The sequence below is a fragment of the Octodon degus genome, unplaced genomic scaffold (assembly GCF_000260255.1).
Source record: "Octodon degus isolate 3935 unplaced genomic scaffold, OctDeg1.0 scaffold00293, whole genome shotgun sequence".
Lineage (NCBI taxonomy): Eukaryota > Metazoa > Chordata > Mammalia > Rodentia > Octodontidae > Octodon > Octodon degus.
This window is the reverse complement of record NW_004524869.1, coordinates 843,612-852,029: the sequence shown is the minus strand read 5'-3', so window position 1 is coordinate 852,029 and position 8,418 is coordinate 843,612. Positions and strand designations below refer to the sequence as shown.

Here is an 8,418-nt window from a genome sequence, read left to right as displayed (position 1 = left end):
TCTTTCTTTCTTTCTTTCTTTCTTTCTTTCTTTCTTTCTTTCTTTCTTTCTTTCTTTCTTTCTTTCTTTCTTTCTTTCTTTCTTTCTTTCCACTGTTTTGCTTATTGCTTGTTTGATGAGAAGAGTTCTGGGAGGTTTAACTGAATTTCCCAAATCTTGATAGCTCATATTACTTGGAATTAAAATTTTGCACCTTAAAGAAAAATGTGTGCTTTTTGTTTCAGTCTTTTTTTTTATTTTAAATTGGGGATTGAACTCAGACACTTGCCAGGCAAACACTTGTTCTACTGAGCCATCTCCGCTTTCCTACACCTTTCAGAACTTGGAATCAGGGGAGACAAAGCTATTTGTGAAAGATTAAACCATATGAAAAGCCTGGAACCCCATGCCTGAAAAGTCCCTTAGTTGCCTTAGCCACATTTCAACAGCTTATATCCCCTCAAAGCAATGCCTACTGTTCAATAATGTCCAAACACAGAAGCTTCTACTAATAAAGGTCTTCTCAGGCAATACTCCTTCCTCTTCCTCTTCCTCTTCTTCTAATGTATTTCATACAACGTCTCACTATGCAGCTCAGACTCCTAATGATCCTCCTACTTTCAGCCTTCCCAGCGCTGGATTACAGGCATGCACCATCACGCCCAGTGTCAGTGGGCAGTTCAGAGTGTCTGGGGGTGGGAGTGGCAAGACATGTGGATTGAACCCTGGTCCCTGTGCTTGATTAAGCAGGCTCTTATTCTGCTGAGCTATTTTGCAGGCCCTCAAGCTGAGCTTAAAAATCAGCCTTTTTGTGATACATAGAGAGGAAGAGAGAGAGAAAGAGAGAGAGAGAGAGAGAGAGAGAGAGAGAGAGAGAGAGAGAGAGAGAGAATTTTTCAGAGCTCAGGTGAACAGGGTTAGATAACATCCAGACTGGGTAAATCGTCTGGATTTCACAACTGGGAGGTTGTATAAAAACTTAGAAGTAGCATTTAAGGAGCTTTATAGTTTGGAAGACAAATTGTAAAGGAAATATAGGAAAAGTAAAAAAAAAAAAAAAACCTGGGGCAAGTGGTGAGTACTGCAGAGATAGTTCTTATGAAGGTTTAAAAGTGTTTGCTAGTGAATGGGGTGTGGTGCTCGGAAGGATTAAGTCAGAGTCTCAATCTTGGCCCTGGAGTGAGTTAAGGTGTAGGTGACTTCAAATTGCAATGGTCTGTAAGAGATGCAAGTTTATTCTTCCTCTACTACAGAGGTTCAAATGGGTAGTTTTAGGCTGACCTAATATTCTATGAGTTACCTGGACCCCTTCTATTTTGTTGCTGTTGTTTTGAACACAAAGCTTTCATTCTGAGGTTCAAGATGACTTTGCCAGTTATTACTACTATGTGTAAATTTCTACAAGCAGGGAGGAAAAAGGAAATGATGAGTTCTTTTCCTCTATGGACACAACTCAGAAGTTGCAGCAAGCATGATTTTTGCTTACCTACTTAGATAATTGGCCAGAACTTATTCATATGGCCCCATAGAGTTGTAAGTCAGAAGGTGAATACACAAGTGGGAATCTTACTGAAATTTCTATGACTTGTAAGAAAGGGACAGCAGGTACTGGGAACCAACTGTTAGTCTCTGATAACTTGCTAATGCCACACGACTTCTACCTAGGTGGCCTTTTATATTTTAACCCACAGAGTTTGTTGTTGTTGTTTGTAAATCTACAAGTTGAAGATAATTGCTATGCATCTTTTATTTTTTTAACTCTATTTTTTTATTTTAAAGAGGAAAAAAGAAAAAAACACAAAAACAAATAATAAGAACAAAGACAGAAACAAAGTAACATAAAACTAACATGAAACAATACAAATGGTACAGAATTTCAAAGCAAGAATAGAAAATGAAGAATGGCTGCTATATTACTTATTGTTATCAGATTTGTTGCTCAGATTACTAGATATAGGCATGCAAGACTGAGCAATTAAACATTAGCTCTTCCTTTCAACAAAACTTAATTTATTTTCTTTTCCTTTTTAAATTTATTTTAAAGAGTATAATAATAATAGATAAGGTATGAGAGACAACACACCTTTAAAAGAACAAAATGAAAGGTATTCAGTGGTAGTTGTTACTTTGCACATTGTTGCCCTCAGTGTAGTTGCTGTGATTACAGATATTAGAATATAGAGTTAGTCAAAGTAAAAATTTCAAAAATTAACTGCGAATTTCAAAAAATGGAGAAATCAGCGGTATAATCAGATAAACCATCCTGTATATACACTTAAATGATTTTTCCCCTTCCTTTTTTCCTTACCTTTTCTCCTTTCCCTCATCTCCATTGTTTATTCCTTACATTCAGTTTCTTTCTATTTTACCTTTTAGGTTTTACTTATTCTTTCAGGTTCTTACACTAGGAAGGCAAAACAAGGTCTACATATGTGGGTCTGATTTATTTCACTTCTGAGTATAGGCTCTACTTACATCCATTTACCTGTAAAAGCCTCAAGTTTATCTTTTTTATACCTAAGTAATACTTCATTATATAAAATACTCCATTATATAAAAATATATATAAAAAATGCATTTTTTTATTCCATTCCTCAGTTCATGGGTATTTTGAGTTGTTTTCAAGATTTGACTATGAAAACTGTGCTGTTATAAACATGGTTGCACATATATCACCCTAGTATGATTTTTCTTTTGGAAAAATACCCAAAAGGGGAATAGCTGAATTGAATGGAACTTCCAATCCTACTATCTTGAGGAACCTCCACACTGCTTCTCATAATGGTTGTACCAGTCTACGTGCCAACCAAGAGTGGAGAAGTGTTCCTTTTTCACACTGCAGCCTCTCCAGCATTTGTTATTAGTTGATTTCTTTATGATGGCCATTCTTTGTGGAGTGAGGTGGTATCTCAGTGTTTTAATTTGTACTTCTGGAATGATAAGTGCCGTAGAACATTTTCTCATGTATTTTTTGCCATTTGTATTTCTTTCCCTAAGAAGTGTACATTCATCTTAGATGACAATTTTTGCATTGGGTCTTTTTTTCAGTTCTTTGTATACTCTAGATAGAAGTCCTTTGTCTGAGTGAGTGTTGGTTAAGTTTTTTTCCCCCCAATTTGTGGGTTGTCTTTTCACTCTGTTAGTGATGTCTTTTGACATGCAGAAACTTCTCAATAAGATGAAATTCCAGTAGTTGATTCTTTGAAGTATTTCCCATGTTGGTTTGATTTTTGCTCTTGGACTCTCCACCCAACCCTATGTCTTCAAGATTTCTACCTACTTTGTCTTCAAGTAGATTTAGTCTTTCTGTTTTAATGTTTAGATCTTTAATTCATTTTTACTTCAGTTTAGTGCATGGTGATAGACCTAGATCGACTTTCAGTTTTCATCTTGTGGAGAGCCATGTACCACTTGTTAAAGAGGTTATCTTTCTTCCAGGGAACATGTTTGGCTTCTTTATCAAAGATAAGGTGGCTAAGTATATTTGTAGTTATATCTGCATCTTATAATCTATTCCACTGATCCTCAGGGTTTGGTTTTTTTTTTTTGCCAGTTTTATGCTGATTTTATCACAGTAGCCTTGTAATATAAGGTCAAGTCAAGGATTGTAATGACTACCGCCTTGCCTTTTTTGGCCAGGATTGCCTTTTATATTCTAGTTCTTTTCGGGTTCCAAATGAATTTTAAAAATGTTTTCTGTATATCTGTGAGGTGTATTGGTGGTATTTTGATAGTGATTTCCTTAAATCTGTATAACAATTTTGGGAGTATGGCCATATTCACAGTGTTGTTTCTTCCTATTCAGGAGCATGGAATATCTTTCCATTTTCTGAAATTCTCTTTGATCTCTTTTTTCAGAGTATTGTAATTTTCATTGTATAGATCTTTTACTTTCTTTGTTAGAGTAATTCCTAAGCATTTTATTTTTTGGGTGCTATTGTGAAAGGTGTTGTTTCTCTAATTTCTCTCTCATTGAGTTTGTTGTCTGTATAGAGGAATGCTATTGATTTTTGGGTGCTGACTTTGTATCTTGCTATGCTACCAACTTTGTTTGTTACTTCTAAGTGGAGATTTTTGCGTCTTCCATATAGAGGCTATGCATCCTTTATAGAGGGTTTGTAAATGCTAAATACAACACTGAAGGTAAAAGTGCCTAGTTTGGCACCTTACAATTATTAGTTGTCACCTAAGTCTACTCCCTGTCATAAAGCATCACATATTATGGCATCAATTAAATCCAGACATATTTGATGTGCTGAGGCAGAAAGTGTTTTTAATAATTTAAAATAATAAAAAGGATTACAAAATATTTTCAGATGAATGAATGAAGTTTCATTACATGCAGTCCTACCCTATCTTTCCCTCTTGGGGTTCTTTTTCACTTCTTAAGTCTCTGTCTTACCTTCTTTAACCACCCCAATGCAGGGGTTCTTCTTTTGACCCTTCTATTACAACATTCATTCTCCTGTTGGAACCTTTTAGCTTTCTGTGCCTGTTTGTTAATTTGGGTTGTTCCCACCCAATGGATAGGGAATCGCTGGATGAGGTGGTCACTGATCCCTTCCCAGTCCTGACATTTACCTCGGTGCTTGTCTCACATGAGCTAGTGGAAATTTCCCATTTACGGCTTGTTGAGTGAATGTGGCAAAACAGCCATGTGATATATTGGTATGGATGAAAATTGTTGGAGTGAATAGTAAGAATGATCAGAATCAGTAACATCCTGTGCATGGTTCTTTTGTTTTTTTCATTCAATAACTATTAGGAACAGGTGCGAGGCCCATTTCTGAGTACCAGGAGACTGTAGTAATCAAGACAGACCCTCTTAGAGACTGTAGTAATCAAGACAGACTCTCTTACTGCTATCTAGCAAAGACATATTGCTTTACTTTTTCTTTTTTCTTAAAAAATCATTAATTTAAATAATTTTAGGTTTATAAAAAAGTTACAAAGACAGTACAGAGTTCTTTTCTATCTTTTTCTAACTTCTTTCTAATTTTAACATCTTAGTTATGCACATTTGTCAAAATGATGAAATTAGCACTGGCTACAATACTATTAAATAACATCAGACTTACTGAATTTCATTGTTTTTCCATTAATATTCTTTTTCTTTACATGATCCAATCTAGGATAACACACTGTGTTTAATTAAAAGGATTTCAAAAATTTGGGACTGTGCTTTTTAAAGTGTTATTTTAAGAAAATATTTTTGCTGCTTGTGATCAATAGAAAAACTTCACTTCTGTTTATCAAATTATGTACATGAGTAAAAACAACAAAGCTGTTACAAAATTCTGTAACTAGCTTCCTCAAGATGAAGAATTTCCTCAAACATAGTTTGCGCTGTTCATTTGCTTAGCATTTTTTCATAATGCGGAAGTAAACCACAACATTTCATGTGTGTGCACTGAGATAAGACTTCAGTTACCATCCTCCTTAACCCAGCCAACTGGCAGAAGAATACAAAGAAAGAGAACAAGCCCCTGTTCACCCAGTCCCACTTGACATCCCACCCATTTTAGGATGAGGACAGTGTTTTTGTATCAGGAAAGGCACAAATAAGAACCAAGAAGTCATCAGGTTGAAGTATTCATTTTATCTTTTTTTAAACTTTCATTTAAGTTTATTGGTACAGTTTAGGTGTGCACAGTAGTCACATTCATTATGGAGAATTTGTACCTGCACGTGATATATATTGATTCCTCCCCCATCCTTATTTCTGTCCTCTCCTTTCAAACCCCCTTTCTCTCCTTATTCATGAAGCTTTGCTTTGATTTTATCTTAATCACAGAGAAAATGGAGAAAACAAGAGAATTGAGGTCTCTTGAGGCCTACACTCACCCACCTTGTCCTATAGCAGATTGTCTGGGGGAGAATTCCCACACTCCCTACCCCCACCACTAACAATCAGGTCTCTGTGATGACTAGTTATACCCAAACTCCTTGTGCAGTTCTGTAAACCAGCAGGGGCACTGTGAAACATTCACAGGAATACTGTGCTTTATTAATGATATTTTCAGAAAATATTTTTGCTGCATCTAGTCACTAGCATCATTTTTCTTCACTCAAATTAGGTGTAGAAATAAAAACAGCAAATCTTAACTGCTTAGTTATAAAAGCCTAAATTGTTTTCCTAAGGTTAAGTTCTCCTTTAAATACTGTTTGCTGTATGTATTTGCTTAGAATTTCTTCAAAATTAATGTGAAAGTAAGTCTCAACTTTGTTTCTGTAGATTGGCAAAAGGAATATAGGAAATTATTACAAAAGAGGGGGTGTGTGTGCTTAAAGATTTCAGTAAAGCATAACATATCAGGTAAAACACACATACATAGATGAAGTAATCTTCTTTTGAGAAAAAGCTATATGGGTAAAAATGGAAAGGAAATGTAGCAATATGCTTTACTGTCTGATATATTTTATTCTTTCTCCGGGTAGTGGTTTGATAGATGGCTTTAATTCTCTCTTTTTTTAAAAAGCAACAACAATAAACCTCTAATAGACTCCAACTTTCTATTAACAGACATAAAGAAGAGGAAAAAAAGATGAGAAAATGTCGTGTTTTAAGGAACAAAATCAAATGAAGTCTTACCAACAATGAGTAGATATTACTTCTATAGAATATCTGTCCTTTTGACTATCTGTTTGCTAGATTATAACTCATCTCATAGAATCACCCAGCCTAGGACATACTTTTCTCCAGAGGCTGTGATGGAGAACAAATGAAATTGAGTGAGAGCAGAACTCTTTTTTTTTTTTAAATGTATTTGGTACAAGGTCTCACTACATAGCTTGGACTCATAGTGATCCTCCTATTTTCAGCTTCCCCAACATTGGGATTACAGATGTGGACCACCATGCTTGGCGTCATTTGCTGGCTCAGCACACACAGGGACAGGGATGGCACCTGTGGTACAGGGGATGGAAACCCTGTCCCTGCATTTACCTAAGTAGGCACTTAGTGCCCTGAGCTATCTCACCAGCTAGAGAGCAGAACTTTTAACAGGCATAACGCTCTCCACATTAGTAAGAAAACAAATAAACGTAACTAACTCATACTGGTGTGCTGTTGATCCAAGGCGGCAAAGTCTCAGTCAGACAGGAGGAATAAGTCCAAGTGACTAGCATTAGTGTACAGTTAATGTAGTATGCACATGAGAATTGTTAAAAGAATGCATTGTAAGTATTTTCATAACAAATAAATGACAAATGTGTGAGTACATTTTCAGACTTTTACTGTTGTGATAAAATACCTGAGGAAGTCAACTTGAAGGCAGAAAGATTTATTTTGGTCCATGATTTCAGAGGATCCAAGTTACCACTGGCTTGCTCCTCATACCATGATGGGAGGGCATGGCACAAGAAAGCTGCTTGCCTGATGGGGAACAAGAAGCAGAGAGGAAGGGAAAGAGCCAGAGAAGGAGGGGATGAGAACCAAACGTGGTTCCCAGTGTCATGCCCCATTATCCTTTCTCTCAGGTCAACATATTCTTTCCATCACCTCCCAGTAATACTGACAGGAGCTCATCAGTAGCTTAATCCTCAAACTCTAAGAGGCACCACAGCACCCAAGCCTTCCATATAATGAGGGTAGGGGGCACATATTAGATCCCAAACATAACAGTAAGGCAATTTATATACTAATTGGTATCCTTTAGCCATATATAAATATTATATGTCATGGGATACATAATAAATATACATATCTAATTTTTATTAATTAAAAGTAATTAATGAGAAGAAAATCTACCAGCTTTCCAGTATGTGTCATAAACACCATGCTGTGTCTTCTGAATGTTTTTGTAATTTAACTTGAAAAACAAAATAAGAATGAACAGCATTGAAAAGTATCTTAGGCTTCATGCCAAGTACATTGTCCGTCTCTTCCAGGCCAACACCTTCAGTATTCTCAGTCACTACTTTGCAGAATGAGGGTGGCTATGCAATTTGAGAACCATGAGTTTTATTTTTAGTGGCAAGAAGCATGAATTATTTCAGAGTTCCAAATAGATCCCATAAAACCCATCTCTGATTCTCTATGCCAATAAATCTGCTCTTTTCAACATATGGGTAGTTTTCTTTTAAGTGTACTTTTGTAACTCACTTTCCCCCATGACAACTGTGGTCCTTGTTCCCTTATACACTCATCATCTCTGTAGTCTCCAGCTGGCACTGGTGCAAAGCAAATGCAGTAAAACAACTGCTTAAGGAAGTTGAGAGGACTTTAGAAAGCCTGAGAGGACTTTTCCAAGGAAAATGTTGAGTCAAAAAAAAAAAAAAAAGAAAGAAAAAAGAAAAAAGAAAAGAAAATGATGAGTCAGTAAAAGATTCCAGTTGAATTTTCACTCTCAAGTAAAATATTCAAACGAACTTTGAACACTTATATTTCCAGGTTTTATGAAATATTAGGCACAGTCTGAAAGTTTCTATTCATTTTTT

General features: G+C 35.9%; 1 protein-coding gene across 1 annotated transcript in view; it reads left to right on the top strand.

Moving 5' to 3' along the window:
- Positions 1–8,418, top strand: part of Slc45a2 (solute carrier family 45 member 2) — a gene marked incomplete at its 5' end in the record, with an annotated part of 35,964 nt that overhangs the window by 18,172 nt on the left and 9,374 nt on the right. The window lies entirely within an intron of this gene.